The sequence below is a fragment of the Camellia sinensis genome, chromosome 13, assembly GCF_055761805.1.
Source record: "Camellia sinensis isolate YWXY chromosome 13, ASM5576180v1, whole genome shotgun sequence".
NCBI classification, from domain to species: Eukaryota; Viridiplantae; Streptophyta; class Magnoliopsida; order Ericales; family Theaceae; genus Camellia; species Camellia sinensis.
Genome location: NC_138973.1, coordinates 121,845,702 through 121,871,887, shown reverse-complemented (window position 1 = coordinate 121,871,887; position 26,186 = coordinate 121,845,702). Strand labels below are relative to the sequence as shown.

General features: G+C 41.6%; 1 pseudogene; it reads right to left on the bottom strand.

The window, feature by feature from the left end:
• The window catches only part of LOC114267618 (urea-proton symporter DUR3-like), a 28,326-nt pseudogene extending 11,876 nt beyond the window's left edge, over nucleotides 1–16,450 (bottom strand).
• Between the last annotated feature and the right edge of the window lie 9,736 nt (nucleotides 16,451–26,186).

Genomic DNA, 26,186 nt, shown 5'->3' with positions numbered 1-26,186 from the left:
GGACTTTTGACGCTCGAGCGGGCCTCTTTGTTTTTATTCCTCCGCTTGAGCGGGGAGTTTGATGCTCAAGCAGGATTATTCAACCTTCAGTACTTTTCATGCAAGTTATCAGATGCTCGAGCATCCACTTTCACGCTCGAGCGGGGACCTTCGTCTGCAGAACTTCTGGAAGTGCGTATTCAACGCTCGAGCGTCGCTTTTTACGCTTGAGCGGGAGTCTGTGTCTGACGCTCGAGCGGGGCGTTCCATGCTCGAGCGGACTGTGATGTATATCAGTCCGAGAGAAGCCATTTTTGAACCACTTTTCGACCCACTCTCTCTCTCTAGCTTTTCAAAACCCTAATTTGAGAGCTCCTCTCTCTAGAATACATCTTCTCTCTACGAAATCATCTAGCTCTAATGATCTTCCACCCTAGTCCCTTTGTTAAAAGTGTGGAGCTTGGCATGGCCTTCATTTTGATCCGAAAAGTTGTGGGTTTAGAGCACCTTCGAGTTTGTTCATCATCTCCTTTGGGTCTTTTCATTTGAGGTAGGGATAACTACTCATATTTATGGTCTTTGACATAAACATGTAGTCATTTTGATTTAATATTGAAGTTGGAAAATATTTGGGTGTTAGGGTTTCAAAGCTTGAAATGTAAAAAGAGGGGTTTTGTTCTCTTGAACTATACATGCGTATATATGGGTCTTAAAATGAAATTATTGATGTTTATTGATGATATTTGGACCTTCGGGTCAATGTTGAGAAAAAGGGGAAAATGCCTTAGTTGGGTATAATTGGGTCATTTGAGTAATTAATGAAATTAATTATGGGAATGTGAAATTGGTTGAGAAATAAGGAAATTGGGAAATTGTGAGATTTAATGGTGCGGTTGGATTAATAAACCACTCATCTATGAAATTGTTGATAATTTATCTGTTTGATGAATTTATTATCTGTTTAGAAATAATTGTTTTGGGCTATCGGTGGAGGATAGTCTTGATTGTTGTAGATACTGCATGTTGATTAGGTGAATTAAAACTAATCAATTGACTATGTCATTGAATATGACGGATGGAATAACACATTGAATATGTGCTTTGCTTGATCATTGTATATGATAAGTGTTTAAATACATTGTATATGCATGTTTTTTGGGAGAAGATAGGAGATGTACTCCTAAACCGGATTTAGGAGAAGATAGGGGATAGACTCCAGTGATAACTAAGTTGGTCGGAGTGTCCAGGGTGAAAGTCCCAAAATTTGAATTACGTTTGTATAACGTAGATGATTGAAGTGTTGAAGTGTGAATGAAATGAGTTGTTGCCTCATGTGAAATTGAAATGTGAAATGTTAATGATGTGAGTTGTAGGCCCACTTTAAACCAGGTGGATAAACAGAGAACCATAACCATGAATTGGTTTAGGTAATGAAACAGAAGGGAATTGAATGTATTTGTAAATGAGGATTGGTTATGAAAGGGATGTACGGTTGTTTATATGAGTTAAACATTTATCAAATGCTAATGTTTTAGTTGTTGCTCATATTATGTTTAGCATATCTCTACTGGGCATTGGCTCACCCTATATGGGACATCATTTTCAGGTTCAGGTGATATGCCACCTCCAAGGACGTAGCTTGGGAGGCTTTGAGGCTGATAGATCTTTTTGTTGTTCTCTTTTGGTATCACATGTAAATTCAAGCCAAGGGCTTAATGTGTATTTGAGTTAGTACTTTCTTTTTGTAACCAAGTGTTAGCTTGGAAAGTTGTAAGCCCGTAGGGCATTTACTTTTGTTGTCAACGTGTAATACTCTTGAACTATATACTCTGAGGAATAGAAACATGTTTTATTCTTTTATATCTGTGGATGTCAAGAATGTTGGGTTTATATGTATTTTTTTGAGGGCGTTACAACTTGGTATCAAAGCGTACCGAGTTTGAATACTTTGGGTACGTGGGAAGTGGTAAGTACCACGGTGGGTTTGTCTCACTTGTTAGAGACTTATGTATGATGTTATGTGCTTATGTGATAACATTCTTATATGACTAAATGGGTATGGAATTTAGTTTCTAGGATGTTGATTGGATCCTTGGGTTTCTGGGAGTCTCGTTGGAAAGGCACTTGATCACTGCCGTTTTTAATCAGAACTCTAGCAACGCCACAGGACTGTCATTATCTGGAAATGAAATTCGTAAGTGCTATGTGATTATATGCTTACGTGGAGTGAATTATAGTTGTCCATTGCATTAGGATGTGAGTGAAATAGCTTCGGCACATTTGTGAATGTGCTAATGTCTTCATTACCTTTATTAGGATGTCAGGATGAGGACGTGGTGGTAGGCATGGTAGGCCTAGGAGGTAGGAGATGCCTATACCGGATGAGATTCCGGGACAGCAGGAGGGGGTTGGTCAGGCCAATGTGGCCGAAGCAGTGGGTCAGTAGGCCATGAGCGCCTTAGCCCGCGAGATGGCAGGAGCATTGAGGGAATCCATGGACATTCTCAGGGCTGACAATCAGGTCCAGGCCATGTGGCTGAGGCAGGGCCGTCCTTTCTGAAGAGGGAGTTCTTCCAGTCTAATCCGGACGAGTTTGTGGGCGATCCTAAAGAGCCACATAAGGCTGATGAGTGGCTTGAGCAGATGACGAAGACGTTTGAGATGCCTGGCATCGAAGACGGAGGCTTGAGAGTGACCTTGGCGTCCTTCCAGCTGAAGGGAGACGCGGGTCAGTGGTGGAAGTTTGTTCGAGGTCGTATTAGTGGGACTTGGGAGGCTTTTGTTGATGCCTTCCAGGAGAAGTTTTTGCCTCCTGCTGTTAGGGAGAAGTTGAGGGATCAGTTCTGTCAGCTCAAGCAGCTAAATACACCAGTGGCCGAGTTTAAGGCCGCACTTGCCAGTTTATCGAGGTTTGCACCTGAGCTAGTGGCGTCTGAGGAACGTCGTTGTCTTGAGTTCGAAAAGAAATTAAAGATCGGGCTCAAGCTTGGGGTTGCGGGGTCCATGACTCGGGAGTATGAGCGCCTTGTGGATGTCGAGGCTCATCTTGAGATTATTATGCATGAGGAGGAGGAGAGGATGAGGGGCTCCAAGAGGAGTCAGGATAGCCAGGGGGACGGTAGGAGGCAGAGGGGTCCTAACCCTCAGTAATCCCGGGGTGCGTTTGTGAGATCTACCTTTCCAGTTGTGACAACCCTCACCACTATTTACTGATAAACCACTGATTACTGTTAAACTGAGACTGATTATGATAATTGACTGAATTGACTGAAATCCTGAACTGATTGATTGTCTGTATCTGTTTAAGTGCATTTCCATTTGTTCGATTGTTAAACTATCTGTTCACGTTTTATGTTTAAACTGCAAATTGAAGGCCTTATCAGCGGCCGAACCAGAAATGGATTACTGTTATGTGATGATTAGAATTTATAGGATTTTATGGTATAATTACTTGAATTTGGATTTGGTATGATTAAATTAGATTAAAATAAGTTAAATTACACAAGTTGCCTTATTTATCATATTGCCATGTTAGTGGACCATTTAGGCAATACATGTTGAGCCTTATTACATGCAAACACAACATTTCTTCAGGCCATTCTTGTGATCATAGCCGACTAGAGAGAGAGAGAGATAGGAGAGAGCTTGTTTCCATCTCAAATTGGCTTAGAGACATGGAGAATTGGTAGAAGATTTGCAAAATCGAGCTTTTAGGCTTGGAATTGGAGACCTAAGGTAGAGAATTCAACCTCTCTTTGATGTATTTGTGTGTTGTCGTGCATGATCCACGAGAAATTAGAGATTCTAGCTAAGAGTTGGTTCATAATGTTGAATTGTAGCATATATCATGCATGCATGTCTACATTGTTGCATTTTGAGGTTGATTACATGGAATTTGGTACATGCATGCTCATATTATTGTTATAGTCCATGTTTTCATCTTGTTTTTTGAAGTTGAGGCTTATTTGAGCAAGTAATTGAAGCTTTGAATTGGTTTAAACTCATGCATGTCATGTTTGAGTTATGTTCATGAAAATTGGTTTGAAATTGGATTTAATTGAACTACCTTTGGGCTTTGATTTCTCAAATTGATCTTTGAAACATGTTATATTATGAGTTTTGAAGTGTTTTCCAGAAAATTAGCCAAAAAGGATCGAATTGGGTACATTGAAACTTGTTTTTGAGCTTGAGGTTCAAATCTGGAAATTCCAGATTTTGGACTCACGCTCGAGCGGAGTGACTGGCACTTGAGCGTGAAATTAGTGCATCCAGCACTTTACACTGTTTTACAGTCCGCTCGAGCGGGGTATTGGACGCTCGAGCGAGGACTTATGTCACACGCTCGAGCAGGTATCGAGCACCCAATCGAGCGTGATTTTCACACATCCAGTACTTTTGGCATGTTTTACAGTCCGCTCGAGCGGGGTAACTCACGCTCGAGCGGGGTATTTTGTTTGCCTGTATTCTCGAGCGAGGAAACCCTCGCTCGAGCGGGACCTCTGTTTTCTGAAAATTCTGAAAATATTTTTAAAGTGCATCTTTGCATCCTCATTCCATTCTAGGCATTCTTAGGCCTAGTTTAAGGCATCTTAATGACAATATTGATGTCGAACCACACCGAGTCAAGATAGGGATTAAGTTACTATTTTTCCAACTGTGTAGCTTAGTGTGTGTTCACTCTGTAACTGTGTAGGGTTGGCATCCGAGGACGTGTACTAGCTTATCTGTAGCCCAGAACTCTGTGAGTAACAATGTTGTAAAGATATGTTCAAAGATGAATATTTTCTGAATGTTTAACTAAACTGCTTTCTGAATTGATACTGTTAACTGAATGAATGTATGTCCTCTATTCTGAACTGTATTGTGGCATCCATAGTAATTACTGTTACTGTTACTGCTACTGTTACAGAGATCTCTATCAGTTCCTATCTTGGAACTTCTGTTTACTATTATGATGGCCATTATTGACTGTTCGGTCTTTCAAGACCTACTGTTTACTGTACTATTCTGCTATTGGATGTACCACATATGACTGTTATGACTGAATGACTGATATACTGAATCAATCGACTGTTTTCAATACTGAAAGGACATTCATTCTTAACCCTTTACACATTATGTTATTCATTGGGCTTTAGCTCACTGTTTATATATATATATATAGGTGCTCAGGCACCAGACCGGAGCTAGGAGCGCGGGTTAGACTCCCTTTTGTCGAAGCCAACCATTGTGCCTCACTGCGAGGTTCCGAGCCTGTCAAGCCAGGGCTTTTGGGGTGTTTTAGTTTTCCCTTTTTTATATTTGTTATGTAATTACTGTATAGATTGAATGATGTTGCACTGTACTCTTTTAATAGGGATTAAGTCCCTGTCCTGAATGATTGTATATATTGTACATACTGTTTTGGTACTGATTGTACATGTGTATATGAAAAGTCTTTTTGCATACAGATTGTTACAGCTCATTGGACATATTTTAATTACTGTTTTAGCTTCCGCCAGCCCTGTACTCTGTATTACTGTATTAATGTTAAGCAGGCCTTCGGTAATCTCGGATTACTGGTTGGTTACGGTGCTAAACCCATAGGGGCGGGTTTGGGTCGTGACACCAGTGCCCAATTCAGGCTCTGGGGGAGGCAATCAGGGAGACTTTACCTGTTACAAGTGTGGTCAGCTGGGCCACAAGTCTCTAGCTTGCCCGCAGAGGGGAGGAGGGCAGAGAGCAGCTTCATCTTCGGCTCATCCGCAGAGCCAGAGTCAGGGCCGAGGCCAACCGCTCTCTTGTTACCAGTGTGGTCAGGCGGGGCACCTGAAAAGGTTTTGCCCGCAGTTGAGTGGTACATCGGGTGCGTCTGGTTCGAGGCAGACGTAGAGTTTTCAGCCAGCACAATCAGTTCAGGCCTCAAGGGCCAATCAGGGAGCCTCTTCGACTCAGTCTGTGCAGCAGTCTTTTGCTTCGAGAGGTGAGCAGGTAGATCAGAGACCTTCTGGGCGTGTGTATGCTGTTATCGCGCAGGATCTTGTACCGTCTCCATCTGTTGTGAGAGGTACCTTTCTGTTTTGCAACTCGGTTGCTAATGTATTGATTGATACAGGTGCATCTCATTCCTTTATATATGCTGCATTTGCATCTATTTTGGGTTTGGAGTTGGCTCAGTTAACATCTCCTATTTGTGTTGTATCACTTGTTGGGGGTGAGTTGATTTTGAAACAAGGGTGTAGAGGTTACGATATTGAGGTCGCCGACCACCAGCTTCCATTTTCTTTTGTAGTAATGAATATGACGGGTTTTGAAGTGATCTTGGGTATGGACTGGTTATCGTCATACCGAGCTATTATGGACTATTAATGCCAGAGAGTTACTGTATGTACCTTGAGCGGGGATTGTTTTCATTTCTTGGGAGATCGGGTTGGTAGAGTTTTGCCACCAATGTATGATCCACGAGGGTGGAGTGAGCTTAGTTGTCTTCTCACTAGCTGTATGAGTAATGAGTGTGATGAAACCGGGACTGAGTTACCCAGAGTGGTTTGTGAGTACTCGGATGTCTTTCCCGAGGACCTTGTTAGTTTACCACCCTATCGAGAGATCGAGTTCTCCGTTGACTTAGTGCCTGGCACGGCACCGATTTCCATGGCACTGTATCGTTTTGCCCCAGCTGAGTTAAGTGAGTTGAAGATTCAACTCCAGGAATTGCTAGATAAGGGCTTTGTCCGCCCTAGTACTTCGCCGTGGGGAGCACCAGCCCTCTTTGCTAAAAAGAAAGATGGGGCTTTGAGACTTTGTATTGATTACCTGAAGTTGAATCGGGCTACGGTTAAAAACAAGTACCCTATGCCTCATATAGATGACTTGTTTGATCAGTTGAAAGGGTCATGTTGTTTCTCTAAGATAGACTTGAGATCGGGTTACCATCAGTTGAGGGTCTGGGAGGAAGATATCCCGAAGACGATATTCCGTACGCGGTATGGCCATTACAAGTTTCTGGTGATGCCTTTGGGCTCACCAATGCACCGGCGGTGTTTATGGACTTGATGAACCGGATCTTTCGGCAATTCTTAGATCGCTTTGTGGTCATTTTCGTGGACGGCATTCTGATTTATTCACCTTCTGAAGAGGAGCACGAAAAACACTTGAGAGTGGTGCTTGAATTGCTTAGAGCCCATAGGTTGTATGCCAAGTTTGGGAAGTGTGAGTTCTGGCTAAGAGAGGTTAAATTCTTAGGCCATGTGGTCTCCGGGGAAGGGGTGTCTGTAGACACATCCAAGATAGAGGCAGTGCAGGATTGGGCACAGCCTAGGAATGTTTTTGAGATCCGCAGTTTTCTGGGATTGGCCGGTTATTACCGTCGGTTTGTGAAAGATTTCTCCAAACTAACATCGTCGTTGACTAGATTGACGCGAAAAGGGGTCAAATTTGTATGGAGTGGGACTTGTGAGAAGTCGTTCCAAGAGCTTAAAGTTAGACTTACCACCGCTCCAATTTTGATTATTCTGGAGAGGGGTTTGGGTTATACTGTATTGTGATTCCTCAAGAGAGGGTTTGGGTTGTGTGCTGTTGCAAGAGGGAAAAGTAGTAGCCTATGGCTCATGTCAGTTGAAAATACATGAGAAGAATTATCCTACACATGACCTAGAGTTAGCAGCTGTAATATTTGCCTTAAAGATTTGAAGGCACTACCTTTATGGTGAGAGGTTCGAGGTGTTCTCGGATCATAAGAGTCTGAAGTACCTGTTACACAGAAAGACTTGAACTTGAGGCAGACGAGGTGGATGGAGTTTATTGAAGACTACGATTTCAAGTTGCACTATCACTTGGGAAAGGCCAATGTTGTGGCCGATGCTCTTAGTAGGAAACCCATCAGTAATGTAGCTTGTATAGCCATCCGAGAGTGGGAAATGTTGGGTGCACTTGGCGAATTTGATTTGCTTTTGGGCGAATCTGTTGAGTCTGCGACCTTGTTTTCTGTAGTTGCGCAGCCTACACTTGTAAATCGAGTGCTAGAGGCACAGAGGAGTGACCTTGAGGTAGAATCCCTCCGGGAGAAGATCTCTAGTGGGAAGGTTGAGAAAGGTTTGACTGTGTAGTCCAACTTGAGTGTGAGGTACCGGGACCGTCTGTTTGTGCTAGAGTCTTGCCGAGAGGACGTACTCCGAGAGTTTCACCATTCACGCCTTGCGGTGCATCCGGGAGGCACTTAGATGTATCGTGATTTGGGTCGCCAGTTCTGGTGGCGGGGTATGAAGAAGGATGTGGTAGTTTTTGTATCTAAGTGCCTTACTTGTCAGCAAGTGAAGGCCGAACATCAGAGGCCAGCAGGTTTGTTACAACCCTTGCCTATTGCCGAGTGAAAGTGGGAGCATGTCATGATGGACTCCGTTGTAGGTCTTCTAAGGACTCAACGGGGTAGTGACGCTATTTGGGTGGTAGTTGACCGGTTGACTAAGTCGGCGCACTTTATTCCTATGCGCGTGAGAGATTCGGTAGATCATCTAGCCGACTTGTATATTCGGGACATAGTGAGGTTTCACGGAGTCCCAGTGTCGATCGTCTCAAATAGAGATCCACGTTTTACTGGTAGGTTATGGCAGAGTTTGCAAAGTGTCTTGGGCACTAGGCTGACCTTTAGCACGGCTTATCATCCTCAGACTAACGGGCAGTCCGAGCGTACTATTCAGATCCTTGAGGATATGCTTCGAGGTTGTGTCCTTGACTTTAGTGGGTCGTGGGAGAGGCACTTGCCCTTGGTGGAATTTGCCTACAACAATAGTTTCCAATCGAGTATTGGCATGGCACCATTTGAGGCCTTGTATGGCCGACCATGTAGGTCTTCAGTGTGTTGGGCCGAGGTGAGTGATGCACCTTTGTTGGGCCCGGAGTTGGTTTGGGAAACGACGGAGAAAGTTGAGCTTATCCGTAAGAGGCTTGTTACAGCCCAGAATCGCCAAAAGAGTTATGCCGACCGTAGGAGGAGACCTTTGGCATTTGAGGCGGGTGATCACGTCTTTCTGAAAATATCACCTAGGCGGGGTTTGATGAGGTTTGGAAAGAGTGGAAAGTTGTCCCATTGATTTATTGGTCCTTTGAGATCCTTGAGCGGATTGGGGAGGTTGCATACCGTTTAGCTTTACCGCTGCAGTTTTCCGGGGTGCATGACGTGTTTCATATTAGTATGCTTCGGAAGTACGAGCCGGATCCGTCGCATGTATTGGATTGGACAGACTTAGAGGTAGATGAGGATGCCTCGTATGAGGAGAGACCGGTGCGGGTCTTGGATAGGCGGGACCAAGTCTTGCGAGGCAAGACGATTCCCTTGGTGAAAGTTTTGTGGAAACATCACGGAGTGGAAGAAGCCACTTGCGAACGAGAGTTGGAGGTCCGTGAGAAATATCCGGACTTGTTTGTTAATGTTTAACCATGTATTGGGAATTTTGTTTTGCTGATGAATTCTGGAAACATTATATATGTTTTAGATTGTGGAAATGTTAAAGCCATTAAATATGGTTCAGAAATGGAAGTTTACTTTAACATTGCATATGTTAATTATGTTGTAGAAATACAAATATATTGTTGACATTGAATATGTTATTGAATTGTGGAATACTTGTGTTGAAATTGATGAATTTCAAAGGTATGCATGTTGATAATGCATGTTGAAAGTTATATTGTAAGTTGCCTCTTGAAAAGAGATGGAATGACCGGTAATGAGTCAAGATAATGAATGTTGAATTATAATTTGTTGAGAATTGGAAAAGATCACAGTTTTGAAACTTATTTATCTAATTTCGGGGACGAAATTCTTTAAGGGAGAAGGGTTATAGCGATCCCGGTTTTCCCTCCATTGTTTGTTGTATTCCGGACTCGGTCCGTGGTTGAGTGTTGTTGTTGTCTATGTTATATTCTTGTCCTTTGATTCTTTGTATTTGAGTTTTGGGATGTGTTGGGCAGGTTTGAAAGAGGTTGGTTGTGTTTAGAAACATAGAGTTGATGCCCAGATTTTGGCCTTCACGCTCGAGCAGGACTTTTGACGCTCGAGTGGGCCCTTTTGTTTTTGTTCCTCCAATCGAGCAGGGAGTTTAACGCTCGAGCGGGATAATTCAACCTTCAGTACTTTTCATGCAGGTCATCGAACGCTCGAGCGTCCACTTTCACGCTTGAGCGGGGACCTTCGTCTGCAGAACTTTTGGAAGTGCGCATTCGACACTCGAGCGTCGCTTTTCATGCTCGAGCAGGAGTCTGTGTTTGACGCTCGAGCGGGGCGTTCCACGCTCGAGTGGACTGTGATGTATATCAGTCCAAGAGAAGCCATTTTTGAACCACTTTTCGACCCACTCTCTCTCTCTAGCTTTTCAAAACCCTAATTTGAGAGCTCTTCTCTCTAGAATACATCTTCTCTCTACGAAATCATCTAGCTCTAATGATCTTCCACCCTAGTCCCTTTGTTAAAAGTGTGGAGCTTGGCGCGGCCTTCATTTTGATCCGAAAAGTTGTGGGTTTGGAGCACCTTCGAGTTTGTTCATCATCTCCTTTGGGTCTCTTCATTTGAGGTAGGGATAACTACTTATATTTTTGGTCTTTGACATAAACATGTAGTCATTTTGATTTAATATTGAAGTTGGGAAATATTGGGTGTCAGGGTTTCAAAGCTTGAAATGTGAAAAGAGGGGTTTTGTTCTCTTGAACTATACATGCGTATATATGGGTCTTAAAATGAAATTATTGATGTTTATTGATGATATTTGGACCTTTGGGTCAATGTTGAGAAAAAGGGGGAAATGTCTTAGTTGGGTATAATTGGGTCATTTGAGTAATTAATGAAATTAATTATGGGAATGTGAAATTCGTTGAGAAATAAGGAAATTGGGAAATTGTGAGATTTAATGGTGCGGTTGGATTGATAAACCACTCACCTATGAAATTGTTGATAATTTATCTGTTTGATGAATTTATTATCTGTTTAGAAATAATTGTTTTGGGCTATCGGTGGAGGATAGTCTTGATTGTTGTAGATACTGCATGTTGATTAGGTGAATTAAAACTAATCAATTGAGTATGTCATTGAATATGACGGATGGAATAACACATTGAATATGTGCTTTGCTTGATCATTGTATATGATAAGTGTTTAAATACATTGTATATACATGTTGTTTGGGAGAAGATAGGAGATGTACTCCTAAACCGGATTTAGGAGAAGATAGGGGATAGACTCCAGTGATAACTAAGTTGGCCGGAGTGTTCAGGGTGAAAGTCCCGAAATTTGAATTACGTTTGTATAACGTAGATGATTGAAGTGTTGAAGTGTGAATGAAATGAGTTGTTGCCTCATGTGAAATTGAAATGTGAAATGTTAATGATGTGAGTTGTAGGCCCACTTTAAACCAGGTGGATAAACAGAGAACCATAACCATGAATTGGTTTAGGTAATGAAACAGAAGGGAATTGAATGTATTTGTAAATGAGGATTGGTTATGAAAGGGATGTACGGTTGTTTATATGAGTTAAACATTTATCAAATGCTAATGTTTTAGTTGTTGCTCATATTATGTTTAGCATATCTCTACTGGGCGTTGGCTCACCCTATATGAGACATTATTTTTAGGTTCAGGTGATATGTTACCTCCATGGGCATAGCTTGGGAGGCTTTGAGGCTAATTGATCTTTTTGTTGTTCTCTTTTGGTATCACATGTAAATTCAAGCCAAGGGCTTAATGTGTATTTGAGTTAGTACTCTCTTTTTGTAACCAAGTATTAGCTTAGAAAGTTATAAGCCCGTAGGGCATTTACTTTTGTTGTCAACATGTAATACTCTTGAACTAAATACTCTGAGGAATGGAAACATGTTTTATTCTTTTATGTCTGTGGATGTCAAGAATTTTGGGCGTTACAAATTCCTAATCCAAAAAATCCTATATAGAACCACAAATTTTAAAAATCAAGAAACCATATCAAACGAATGAATTTTGAATTGAAAGTTTTACAGTATATTAATTACATATTAAATTGCATATCTGAATTTTATCATAATTTGTGAGAGTCGAATTCTATATTAACTGCTGCGTTCAAATCTGTCCAGAAAACTGGTTTAAAACAGTAACTTCGGAAGTGTCGTTCTCTTTGGGTATAAATATGAAAATTATCAAATCAGCATCATTAGAACCGGTTACGAGTCTAGTTTCTTACATTTTTTGCCTTACATTGATTGCTCATGTATGCTAAGAGAACCATTAATTTCTTTAAAGTGCTGCAGAAAACAACCTATTTGGGTGTAATTAAGTGTAAATAATTATTTTGATAAGAAAATCAAGTAAAACCAATTGGGTTTGAAATTTAGGATATATTACTTGATATCTGGAGGGTTTTGGAATTTTTGGGACAGCATGGAGTGGGCTTTTAATTTTCAAAGTTAGCGAATAGATTGGGAAAACTTGTTTAAAACTCTGTTTTATCTGAAAGTTATTTTTAGTTAAGTTTCGATCGGAACCCATGTCTTGGGTAATTTTAGACCTTGAAGAACATGAAATTAGGTATTATTTAAGAGTAATGTTGTTAGTGCGCTTTAGTGTAGGGTACTTAGTTTATTATTCTCTTTAGTATTTTTAAATTAGTAGTGACGTGTAGTCTTCATACTTGGTTCAGGGCACTAGTTGGACTTTCATACTCTATTCAAGGATTATATTATTTCGTTTTCAGGTGAGTAGTTGCATGCTACATATTTTTATAAATCTTCCCCTACCCTGAACTGTTGGAAAATTAAATTGTTGTTTCAGGACTAAACTGTTTTGATAATCTATTACATTATCAATGGAATTAAATTATTTCTGAAACATGTGTAAACTTGGCATACTGTAAACTAGTTGTTATGGTCTCATGTTTATAATGGTGAACTAACATGTTTTACGAAACCGATGTGTATTGATTATTGGTACCATCTGTATATTTTAGTCCAAGAAAATTATTCCACTGTGTGTGGTGACTCTGGCCACTAGGAAACAGATCCGGGTTGGGCCGTGATGACTCTAGTGCTCAACGATTGTAAGGAAAAGACCTAGGCTTGGCCATGTGACCTTCAATCGGATCGTCTTAGAGAAAAGGCCCTGGCTGCCACCCCGAGGATGACTCTTGGTTCGATATTTGATCCACCGGGCTTATTGCCTTGAGAACTGTGTGGCATGTTACTTGTTATTCTTGGAATCCAGAAAATTATTGGTGTTCATGTTGTAATCTATTTTAAGTGAAAAATGTCATTCATCATATTTTTGAGAGACGTGAGTATTTTAATTGTTGAATTGTGGAACCTTCTTTTTGAAACAAATTGTCTTTACCAAACTGTATGTCAATCTAGTTTCTGTGATATATATATCTTATTTTGGAATTGAACCCTGTTTTCAAAACTGTATTTACTATCCATGTTGCTACTCACTGAACTATCAGCTGACTTACTTGTTTATCATTTCCAGGTGTTAAAAGGACTCAAAGTGGACTCATGGTGTAGTAAGGACTCAATTGCATGGACCTCTAGGACATTCATTTATTTTGTTTTAGATTGTTATGTCAAGTTTGTGCATATTTCTTTTTATTTCTATTGGGCTTCATTTAGGATTATTTTAATATGTGAACTGTTTATATCCCATAAGTTTGGATGGTATTGATTACGGTTGGTTTTGCCGTTTATAATTGTGGCATGTCACTAGATTGTGTTTTGGTTGTTTATTACTGGACTATTGTATAGTTATTCAATGTGTTTATGGATTCGTGTTTAGGCTTACGTGTGCCTTAGGCTAAGGCCTTGTGGGCCACCACCGATCATACCCGGGTTTGGGGTGTGACAATTGTGGTATCAGAGCTGTAGTTATCGAGTTACATATCTTGCATTTCATTATTTAGACAAGATCCGAGTTCTTAGAGTCCTTAGTAGTGTATGGTTGAGTTAGTTTTGTTTAAGCTTGTGCTGAGCCTTTCTTGATATCATTTTGAAGGTTAAGAGATGACACCTAGATATGTACATTGTTTGTCTATTCCTTGTGAGCCTTTGGATGCATATATTGCTGTGTCTACTCCATTAGGAGAAATAGTAGTGTTAGGGGATGTTTGTAGATCTTATGAGATAAAGATGGATGGTAGAATTTTTTCAGTGGATTTGATTTCTATAGAGATGAAGGATTTTGACGTTATTTTGGGGATGGATTGGTTGACGAAGCATCATGCCTCTGTTGATTGTTTTAGAAAGAGGGTAGTTTTTGCTTAGCCAGGGCAACATGAGTTTTTCTTTCAGGAAGATAGGAACGGGTCTTCTATCTGTTTTATTTATTCCCTTCAGGCTAACCGAATGTTAAGGAAAGGGTGTCGTGGTTACTTTGCTTATGTGGTGAGTATTGAACAGCCAGAATAAAAGTTAGAGGAGTTGCCTGTAGTAAGTGAATGTATTGATGTTTTTTTCAAAGAAGATGGCTTGAGTTGTTAAAAAATTACGATGTGAATATTTTGTATCATCCGGGGAAGGCATATGTGGTGGCAGATGTCTTGAGTAGGAAGGTCGTAGTTGGAGATGTAGTTGTTTTGTCTATTGAGAGTAGTTTGGTGGAAGACATGAGACGTTTGAGGCTTGAGGTTGTTATGCTTGGTGATAGGGCTTATTGTAGTCAATTGAAAGTTCAGTCGACCTTGAGAGAACGGATTCGTTTAGCTCAGGAGATTGACCCTTAGTGTGAACGTATTAAAGGAGAGATGGCAGAGGGTAAGCATGTAGACTTTGTGGTTAGTTATAATGGGTTACTTAGATTCCATAGCAGAATTTGTGTTCCTGTTGGTAGTGATTTGAGGAAGGAGATTATGATGGAGGCACATAGTTCTAGTTATAGCATTCATCCTGGAAGCACTATGATGTATCGGGATCTTTATGAACATTTTTGGTGGAATGGTATGAAGGGAGATATTGCAGAATTTGTGGCTCAATGTTTGGTGTGTCAACAGGTTAAAGTAGAACATCAGAAACCCGCGGGGAAACTACAACCCTTACCTATACCAGAGTGAAAGTGGGATCATGTTACTGTGGACTTCGTGTGTGGATTACCTCGTACTAGCAGTAATCACGATGTAGTTTGGGTAGTTGTTAATAGATTAACCAAGTCAGCACATTTTATTGCAGTGTGGATGAACTATTCTCTAGCTCGATTTCCGCAGTTGTATATGAAGGAGATTGTTAGATTGCATGGTGCACCTGTGTCAATAGTGCTAGATCAGGACCCTCGTTTTGTGTCTAAGTTTTGGGGTGCGTTACAGTCAACTATGGGTACTCGGTTAAATTTTAGTTCAGCTTATCACCCTCAGACAGATGGGCAATCGGAGAGGACTATTCAAACCTTTGAGGATATGTTGAGGGCTTGTGCTTTGGAGTGGAGAGGCAATTGGGATGATTATTTGGTGTGCCTTGGGCTAAGGCCCTGTAGGCCACGGCCGGTCATACCCGGGTTTGGGGTGTGACAAAGTTGACATATCTGGATGGTAGCCCCACTGGCATACCAGAAAAGACCGTTAACTCTATATTCCCACACAGCATTTGAGCTTTTTAAAATTGTAGCAGCCTAAGTCTACTTTAGAAATCAATATTTCGAAGCCATTTGTTAGGTGAACATAAACGTATTCCAGATTTGCAGAAGTGGGTGAACTGAGCACATTACCTGAGATACAATCACACTAGCAATGAGTCCTGATTTAACATTCCTACCTGTAGTGTTGAACCATTCTGATGTGTGGCGCGATCCAACATATCGCTTGTCTAGCCAAACTTGGCAAATTAATTCATAGTTTGTTGTTTCAATTTAAACAAGCATCAATAATGGTAAAGAAACAAAAAGATAATTCACACTAGTTTGGAGTTTCAAATAATTGTTACTTGTTAATGATCATACTTGTTTGGGAATTTAAATAATTATTAATGATTCTATATGGAAGGGGCACTCTCAAATTATTATTCATGTAAAGGTCACATAATGGTCTTGGTCATTACCATCTACACTTCCACTAAGCTTATCCTTCAATGAAAAATAAGTGTAACTCCACGAGGCAGGAGAAGATTTTATGATTTTATGAGGGGATTTTTTAGGATTCCAATGGCTAAAATGTTTCAACAAGATTTTGGATAATTCTAAATACACCCACAAAATTTTTCAATACACCAATTTTATGAGACATAATTCCCCAAATAGTGAGTTTATTCAATATTGCCACTAATTACAAGTGTGAACACTATGAATAATATTACAGTGTAGAGATAGGAATGGAGTAATACCAGGTAGGAGGTGAAGACAACAAATAAGGCCCCAAATCCAAGAATAATAGAGTACCCAACACCTTGATTTAAAACTACTTTTCCTCCAAAGAAACTGCTTTGTCTCACACAACTGTCCCCCGTGTCGCAGTAATACTTGGTGGTGAACTCAAACGGTGGACAATTTGGCTGAGAAGAAGCCATGAAGCCACTACTCTTCTCCAACTTCAACTGTCAGAATCTGGTACTCTATTTGTGTGAGATTTATATACACATAGAGGAACTGAACTGCTTTATTGTGACGATATACACAATGTGGGTGTAAATTTCTGACCACATAACCAAAAAGGGAACTCAACTGGCGAGCACTAGCAGAATAGATTAAGCCCAACAACTTGTAACAAGAAGATGAGAAGCCGGTGGTGGTTCGTCCACCTAGGGGCACTCCGATGATCAAGTCAGTAATCAATACCTCTCAAAGATAGCAAATTGTACCTAAACTCACAAGAAAGAACATACTTTAGACCCACGAGGGTGACATATTTTTATAACCAGCCATGACCTGATCCCTATAGAAGCCTAACTTTAGTGACTCAGGCTCAATGCTCATCCTAGACCCTCAGCTAGATAGAGATAGACTCTTCTTGAGCCTTATCCTTATCTAGATTGAGATCCTCCCCTGTTCTAGGACTCTTGTCTCTTATCTGTTTAACTCGGATTCCGGTATCTCTGAAGATAACCTCGGCCTAGCTGAGATCATCTCGACAGCATGACCAGGCCACGTGGCACCTTGGCTGACACTTCAATGTCACCTTAGCCACGTGCTATCGATCACAAAATATTTCTCCACAACTACCCCCTAGGTTCTATTACCTCGGCAACCTGAGGTGATGGAACCTACATTGTTTGTCCATATAGCATGTCGGCTAACAATCCATTCATTTCTCCGACCGAGATCATCAATCGTCGGTTTCAAGTAATCAAGACTCTGCTGCCCATTTTATCAAGGACCAAGAACTAAAAATCAAGTTCTTTAAGCGTCTCAACTGAGATTGCTCCTCTAGCTGAGGTTATTGCCTCATTACTTCAAGAATTTCAAGAGTTCTAACTGCACATGAGCTGTCATGCATAGTCTTTTCAACCGTTTTGTCCACGTGTCCCTTCTCTACTGGTTCGTACTTGATACGCGCTAGCAGGCTGCATCCTTTCTGCTCGCACCGCATGACAAGCACATCGCCCATGTTATATTCATTTCATTTTGTTGCCTTTTCATTTTTTAACAAAACTCTCTCTCTCTCTCTCTCTCTTCGTCTTCTCTCTTTGCAAATTTGATTTCCCTATTTGTCTCAGATTTTCTCTCTCTACGAAAACCACCATTTTCACACCTTCGAAGTTCTGCAACCGTGCTCCATTCTGCACCTTCGGTGAATTTTTATTGTCCTACTTCACTCGTCGTCACCGTCTGACTCCGGTGAACCTCAAACCGGAGCCCTTGTCCTCGGCCCCAATTGGTGAGTTCCTAGTTTCTTTCAATTTCAATCGTATTGTTCTTCAATTTATTTCTTTTTTGAATTTGCCACATACTTGCATTATATCTGTTGCTGTGAAATTTGCATCTGTATTCGTAGTTGTACTCTGTTTTCTCTTCTATTTTCATATTTCTGGTCATTATGAATCATTTTCCCGTTCTTGGACCTGTGTTGTGCTTCGAAGTTCATCACTAGAATGTCAATCATGCTTGTTTGTGATTTTTGCACATTGTCTTTCATATACTCAGTGTTTTTGTGGATTTGTAACTTCTTGGATTGTCATTTCTTACCATTGTGTTCGTTATGATGTTGTTTTTTGGATTCTGAATTATGTTTTTTTTTTCCTTTATGTTTTCTTGGTGCATTTTTCAGATTCTTGCCTTCAATTTTTGTTTTTGTATTCCTAGGCTTGGGATTTGCTTTAGAACCATATCTTCTAGGAAAACTAAAACAAGATCCTTCCCTAGATCTTCAATACCCCTCACCCTAGTGCTCTCTAGGGTTTAGCCGAGGTCCTCAGACTCATTCCAATTTCCTTTCCCTGAAATCCATCTCAAAACATCATCAACCGATATTATGGGGATGTTTAGGTGGAGGGTAGATACCCCGACCAAAGTAGAGTACTTCCGTTAAGAGTTCTCCATCCAAGCTGACGTCCAAATCAGGTTGGCTGGGGAGGAGGACTCTATCATGCTTGATAGAAACTCCATTCCCTTCTCCGTAGTTGCATTCATTGAGTGTGGACTTCGATTCCCTCTAGACATCCTGTTTAGGGAAGTCCTTCACTATTACAAACTTAACCCCATGCAACTAGCCATCAACTCATATAGGGTTATCAATGGTATAATCAAACTAGCACGCCGAGAAAAAACTTGGATTACACTAGCTGACATCTAATTCTGTTACACCATGTGTGGCCTTAAGTCTAACAAAGGCGCCACGCACTATCTCAAGCCTAGATCCATCGCCTTTAAACTCATAGCCAACCTCCCAGACTCCAACAAGGGCGCTGGAGATGACTACTTGATCGTCTCGGGAAACTGGGAGTTTACTCATGATGATGATCTTAATCTCTTTCCTCTACTTCGAGCAGTGTTTTGAGAGGATGAGGATAAGAACTGAGTCATCCCATAACTTTGTCTCCGTTAAGACTTGTCAACTCATATATCTGGACTAATGTTTGCTTCTTGCTCTTGTAGTTCTTCCCCAACCATTAAAGGACTTCTGCCAGACTTTCTTCCCAAGCCCAGATCTAAAAAGGCTATTGGGTTTGCTTGTTGAAAAACGCAAGGCCCCACTGCTGCTTAATTACGTCCCGACCTACAAATGCGCTTTGCCCGACGTTCCCATGCGAAGCAGGACTCCTCCTTCTACTATAACTCCATCGGTCGCCTCATCACTAAGGCCAAATCAAGCCTCCACATCGGATCCGGCAGACCAGCTGTCTACCTCTGCCTCCCAGTTGATCTCTTATTCTCAGTGCCATCATCGACACCATGTTCATCTGAACGCTCCTGCTGGTAGAACTCGTAACCGCAAACGCCGAGATTCTGAGGCATCGGCTTACGATATCCATTTTGGCCCTCCCATAGCCCTTCTTGTTATCCATTTTGGCACCAAGGTTACTGTTGCAGCAACTGTCGACGAGATGGGCCGCAAGCCAGCTGTTGTTGAAGACCTCTTTGCCAACATTCCTAGGGTTGTGACCATCCAGTCGTCCTCCTCTCCATCCCAATCCAAGCCGAAGTCAAAAAGACTAAAGAAGGCCAAGGTTAAGGCCACAGAGACTTAGGTTCCTTCTGAATTTGAGAAGGATCCTGAGGACTCTGTGCCGATATCGAGGTTGGCCCAGTCCGAGAGGAGGCCAGCCAAGGCCGCAGCATTAGACGTCCCATCACCAAAGAAGTCGAGGTCTAATCACCCAGGGGTAGTACCAGTTTCCCCCGCGATTAGACTTGGGCATCCGAGGTTATGGTGGAGGACTGACCTTTAACAGTCGGTAATAGTGCAATCAAGAATGTCGAGGTCGGCGCCGCCCTATCAATGGCCGTGCTCCTACCAGTAGACATGAATCATGTGGCCGATCTCCACGAATATGAGAACTTCGGCCTAGTAATGCAGCACACAGTCTTGGTAAGTTTCCTACTGTATTCTTTGAAGGTTTCCAACACTTAGCCAAATTTTACCAATCTTGTTTCATTTTTTGCAGGCCATCCAACATGCACATTTGTATGCGGTCAAGGCCGAGATGACGAGGAAGGAGTTGGTGAAGAAAACTCAAGAAGCTGCCAAACTCCTTTCCTCACCGAACCACGCCGAGGCTAGCAACTGAAATCTGCTGGATCAAGTCAAGGTTGCCATGGCTACGCAAAACCAAGTCGAGGCTAAAGCCAAAACTACTGAGGCCAATGCCGAAGCCACCAAGGACGATGTTGACGCTGCCAACACTAGGGTAGCGGAGTCTGAGGCCAAGCGCAAGGAGGCTGTTGAATCAAAGGAGGCTGAGGTCAAGGTGGGCTACGAGAAGGCCTTTGAAGAAGGCCTGGCCACTGTCCGTGACCAGTACAAGGAGCAAGTCAACCTAGCCTATAACAGAGGCTACAACTTAGGTTGGGTGGCTTCTCTTGACAAGTTGGCGGTGCCTCTTGACTTGCTACTCCGAGATATCACCAAGCTGCAAGTTCCCTTCCTTTCTTCTCTGGATACTTCGGACGCCGAGGCCGAAGAAAAGGACGGGGTCGAGGCTGAGGATCAAACTGCCCCTGAGATTGAGGTTGATGCAGTGGCAAAGTCCCTAACCCTTAACAATAAAGTCTTGGACTTGACCAAAAATGATGAGGACGAGGTTCCCAAAGACATCTATACTGGGAAAGTTACATCTGAGGCCGAGATCGTCTCTGCCGAGAGGAGTCTTGACCAGACTTTACTCAAGATAGACGTCGAGATTCAAGCTGAAAAATCTGCCCAGCTGGCTGCTGAGGCTGAAACAACGCCAATTGTTGAGGCAAGATAGTCTAAGGAAAATGTTGGAGACTTATGTACTTAGGATTTTTTCCTTTTTTCTTTGAACATTTCTCTTTTTAGTACTTGTAATCTTTTTGCGTTGTGAACAATGCTTGCTCTCTTTTGGCCGATGTGCCCTTTGCTGTAATTTAAAACTCCATCTTTGAATGCAAGTCTTCTTTTTCTCTAAGTGTTGAATGCCTATTTCGTTGTGATTTATCTGTCTTCACTGTCTTGTATGCTTTTTATACTTAGAATATTTTTGCACTTTTTCTAAGTATACCTTAATTGTGTAATCCCTTCGGGTTGGAATACCTCGGACAAGTATCACCTCAGATAAAAACCTTTACTGTTTTTCTTGGCTAACACTTAAAAATATTTATTCAAAATATTTGTACAAGTGTTGTTTCTTTGCTTGTACTTACTGTTCTCTGGCAAGACTTCACCCTTCCAAATCTAGCACCTTGGCTAGGTATCTCAAACAATTACACTTTGGGTATAGTACAGTACTCTGATCTCAGATTAACTCATCTCGAATTGTTCCATCTATCCATGATCTCAGATGAAATTTTCAGAACATTTCACAAGTGTTATCCATAAATTCAACTTGAAATATCAAAAAATCTCACAAGTGTTACGCTCATTCTCACTTCCTGCCCCCCTAATGTGAACCTAAGTTTCACTTATGTTCACATTAAGCATACACCTCTAATTTTTGCCGAAGTTTGATTCAAACACATCTTAGCCGAGGTTTTTCTACCTTGGTGTCTCTGTTAATCTAACTAGATCAAACGTAGCTTAACTCTGCTATCGTGGCAAATCTAAGTTATTTATCATGTTTCATTTGGTAACATTGCCAACTTAGTTCAACTCTATCATATGACAAGTGTTAATCCAACTCTACCATATGGCAAGTCTAAATTACTCGTTATGTTTCAATCGGAAACATCGTCAACTTAGTTCAACTCTACCATATGACAAGTTTTAATTCAACTCTACCATATGGCAAGTCTAAGTAACTCGTCATGTTTCAATCGGAAACATCACCAACCTAGTTCAACTCTATTATATGGCAAGTTTCAATTCAACTCTACCATATGGCAAGTTATTCATCATGTTCACCATGGGAACATCATCATAAGATTGTTCAGTCTTATCGCACTAGTATCAACAATAATTCATACTTTGGCTAATAAAATCATTATATGAAACTCAAAAAACAGAAAACTAATGGCAAAAAAACTTCAAATTACTTGTTGTAAATACTCTTGGATCCAGTTAGACGCTCTTGATCCTCTGATTGCTACCTGAAAAATAGATGAACACTCCGGTTGAGGGTACCGAAATTAGCACTCCGACGACAAGTCAATGTCGTCTCTACTTTGCTTCTATCTCAAGTTATCTTGTGTATTCTCACATACCTCTCTTTGGATGATTCTTCTCCTTTTTATATTGTTCTCCAAGGGCCCACCTTCTCATCAATACCTTTTATCATCATATTTGGGACCCTCAGGTACGTCAGAAGCTTTTCGGCATACTCAACCCGCAGGCTGGATTCTCCTCGGCCTTGCTCTTGTTTAGATGGGTTTGGCCACGCCAAGTTAGCCTCACCAGCATTCTCGGCGTCCTGTTTGAACCTCTTCTGAGCGCACATTTATTCGGCCCCCACAATTGCCCCCCCAATTGCCCCCCAAACATCCGAATAAAATATTTACTCGGCATGTTTGGTTTCTCAGCCAATCAAAACAAAACCTCAAAAGATAGATACGATGGTTGTATTCCTTTTCGTACTGATTCGTCAGAGCCGTAAGAGCAGGCGCGTTACTTGAATCATTACAGCTTCCCACCCCTTCGTATTTGACATTCATTTAATGCTTTTTGAAATCTGTACCTCCGTATACTTTTGAATCGAAAAGCTATTGACATTCTTTAAGCCCGTAAACTCTTGAATTGAAAAGTTATTGACATCCTTTGAGCATCCTTCATATCAACCTCCTTCCAGACCTCTGCAACCCCGCTTCTTACTGTTCGTCTCCTTCCTCATCATGTAAGCCCCCTCTCTCTTCTCATTTTATTCTTCATTCCAGTTTTCTCTGCGCGTTTTGCTTTTGTTTTTTGTACACGCTATTTTCATTTTATCTAGAATAGCGAGGCATTTGAAAGCTCTTCTTTCTGAGCATATTACAGCCTTCCGTCATCACTTTTTCATTCCAGACGATGTTCACCTATCCCTCATTTCAGACAACGTAGTGGACATGGAGAGCGCTGACACAAGCACCATTAACTTTTCTCTTTTGGCAATTGCAGACAGTGGAGTTTGATTCCCCCTCCATCCTCTTCTTAGGACAGTCCTGTGCTACTGGGGATTAATTCCCTCTCAGCCAAACTTGAACTTTTACCGTATTGTCATGGGTATAGTGGAATTGAATCATCGACTGGGTCTTAACCTAGGAATCCTAGCTATTTGGCACTGCTACATCATGGCGAAATCAACCGGTTGGCAAGGCCATTACTTTTTAAAAGCCAAGGACGTTGACCATCATTTGGTAACCATGCTCGCCAATTCTGGCAAAAGGGTTGATGATGTCATCGTCACCGTCCGAGGTAATTGGGAATTCGGCAAAGGAGAAGATCGCCAAGACCTAATACCAAGGCAAAAGGGTGAACCAGGTGGCTGGCTAGAATTGCTAACATGTCTTAAAATAAATAGTTTATTCGGCTTAAATACTATTTTGATCATTTGTGTTTGTTGTAGGTAATGATTTGAAACGAGCATTGCCATCCGTGGACAAAGCCGTTTTGGAGCAAGTTAAGACGGTCCTCAATTACAAAGGCCATGCAAACCTCCAAGGACAAGGGCGTCCAGCCCATGTTTTGCTGAGATACGACCCAATTTACACCATTTTTTCAGCCGCAGATAATATCCTTGTACCGACACACGAATGGTAGCTTACTGTGCTTATCGTCCCTAGCTACAAATGTCTAAAGGACATTGGCATCGAAGGTTCTGACGCCGGTGAGGAGATCGGCGAAGACGCATAATCAGAGGGTCGTGCAGGGGACCAGGAGTTGAATAGAGAAATCGACTTAGCATTTGAGCACATCGACCTAGACCACTGCGCCGATCTCCGTTCTACTTTTGGCCGAGTAGACTTATCTGTTCCAGAGGACGATATCTTTATAGACTTAGAAAATCTGCCTAGGGCCAAATCCGAAGATGAAGAGATGAGCGGGGAATCACTTGCCCAGTTTTCCAGGCGACAAAATGTGGAGAAAATGGCAGCCATAAGGCAAGCTTGCGGGTTTTGGGGGAGCCAAGTAGTGCCAACTAGTGAGGTGCGTCAAGAAGAAACGGCCCGCGAAATAACTTTGGTCGAGTTGATTCTTGAACAAAATCAGTCTGAAATCTAGGAAGTCGATCTCACAGGGCCGAAGTGACCTGCCGAGACTGTGATCGATTTACTAGAGATGCCGATCGAGAAACGGCCAAGGGTGGATATGTCACCCGTCAAAGATGATTTGGCTGAGGCATTCGTCATCCAACCAAGGATGAAGAATACGCTGGTGCTCACCAGTGGGTCAGCGATCAAAGATCCTGTCGTGGCCCTGAGTGTACTTTGACACTCTCTTTGCCTTCAGACCGAGCGAATTTTCGTGCTGAACCGAATGTAATCTCAATCGCCTTAGTGGTACAGTCGGCCATTTTGGTAAGTTAAAACCTCAAATTTCCAAATAGCTTAAATACGTGTTCCTATTTAAACTTATTTTATTGCTTTTCCAGACGACGGGAAGGATTGCAGAGATCAGTCGTCGTCATTACGATGTCGTAGAGCGATTTGGCGTCCTTGAGCGTCAGCTGGAGGAAGGGAAAGGCAAGGCCACTGCGGTAATCATCGATCTATCTGCAGCGACTACAAAAGCTGAAGAAGAGTAGGTGAGGGCAGTTATTGCTCAACAGAAAGCTGAACACGCCGATTTACTCCGCAGGGCCGCCGAAGAGAGAGCAAACTTGATGGACGGCTCTCTAAAGTCGGCTCAAGAAGAAGTCTCCCAGCTGAAGGCCGATCTTGAAGCTGAGAAGAAGGTGAGGGAGCCCATTAAGGCGGACACAGCCAAAGCCTTTGATGTCAGCCTACTGATGAAGCCTTGAAGTTCGAGAATCAAGGCTTCAAGCATGGATGGCTGAAGGCTTTGGTGGCCGCTAAGGTGACTCTTGATCAGCATATTCCTTACGAACAATTGGAAGTCGAACCACTGGAATCGGATCCAAAGGATTTGGACCTTTGATCGGCAGTTTTGTAATGGATATTCAGCCATTATTTGTTTTTGTTAGCTTTTATTAGCTTTTGTTAGCACTTTATTTTAGATGTAGGCCATTTTCATATATAAAGTGGATGTACACACACACTTTGTTAATGAAAATGTCCATTTTGTTATTGAATGTTATCATTAAGTAGTTAAAAAACAAAAATATGTCATATCAATTGAGATCATGACATTTACATCTTAATTTGGAAAAATGCTTGAAGATAAACAGAATATATTAATGATAACCGTCAAATATATAGATGAAAAATGTTTATAGGATCAGGTAGGGTAGTGTCTTTATTCGGCAAAATGCTTGAAGAGAAGCTGAATAGATTAATAAATCTGCCATTGTCCCAGTTGATCACTGAGCATAACCGCCGAATGTATGGATGAAAAATTCATGGGATCAGGTGGGGCACTGTTTTTATGCAGCAAAATGCTTAAAGATAAGCCGAATAGATTAATAAATCTGCCATTGCCCCAGCTGATCACTGAGCATAACTGCTAAATGTATGGACGAAAAGTTCATAGGATCAGGTGGGGCGTTGTCTTTATTCGGCAAAATGCTTGAAGATAAAGCCGAATAGATTAATAAATCTGCCCTTGCCCCAGCTGATCACTGAGTATAACTGCCGAATGTATAGACGAAAAGTTCATGGGATCAGGTGGGGAATTGTCTTTATTCGACAAAATACTTGAAGACAAGCTGAATAGATTAATAAATCTGCCTTTACCCTAGCTGATTACTGAGTATAACTGCTGAATTTATAGATGAAAAGTTCATCGGATCAGGTGGGTCATTGTCTTTATTCGGCAAAATGCTTGAAGATGAGCCGAATAGATTAATAAATCTGCCCTTGTTCCATCTGATCATTGAGCATAACCGCCAAATGTATCAACCTTAAAATGCTAAAATGAAAAATGCGTGAAACTTTAAGGGGAGAAAGCGTAATTTCCCCAAACGTAAAAGAAAAGAGAGCCGGATCCATCCAAACATTACCTGGATCAAACCGGCTCCGCGCTCCCTCTAAATCCTTTCTTGCACACAAAGAAGAGAAGCTTTCAAGGCGACACAGAGAGAGAGAGAGAGAGAGAGAGAG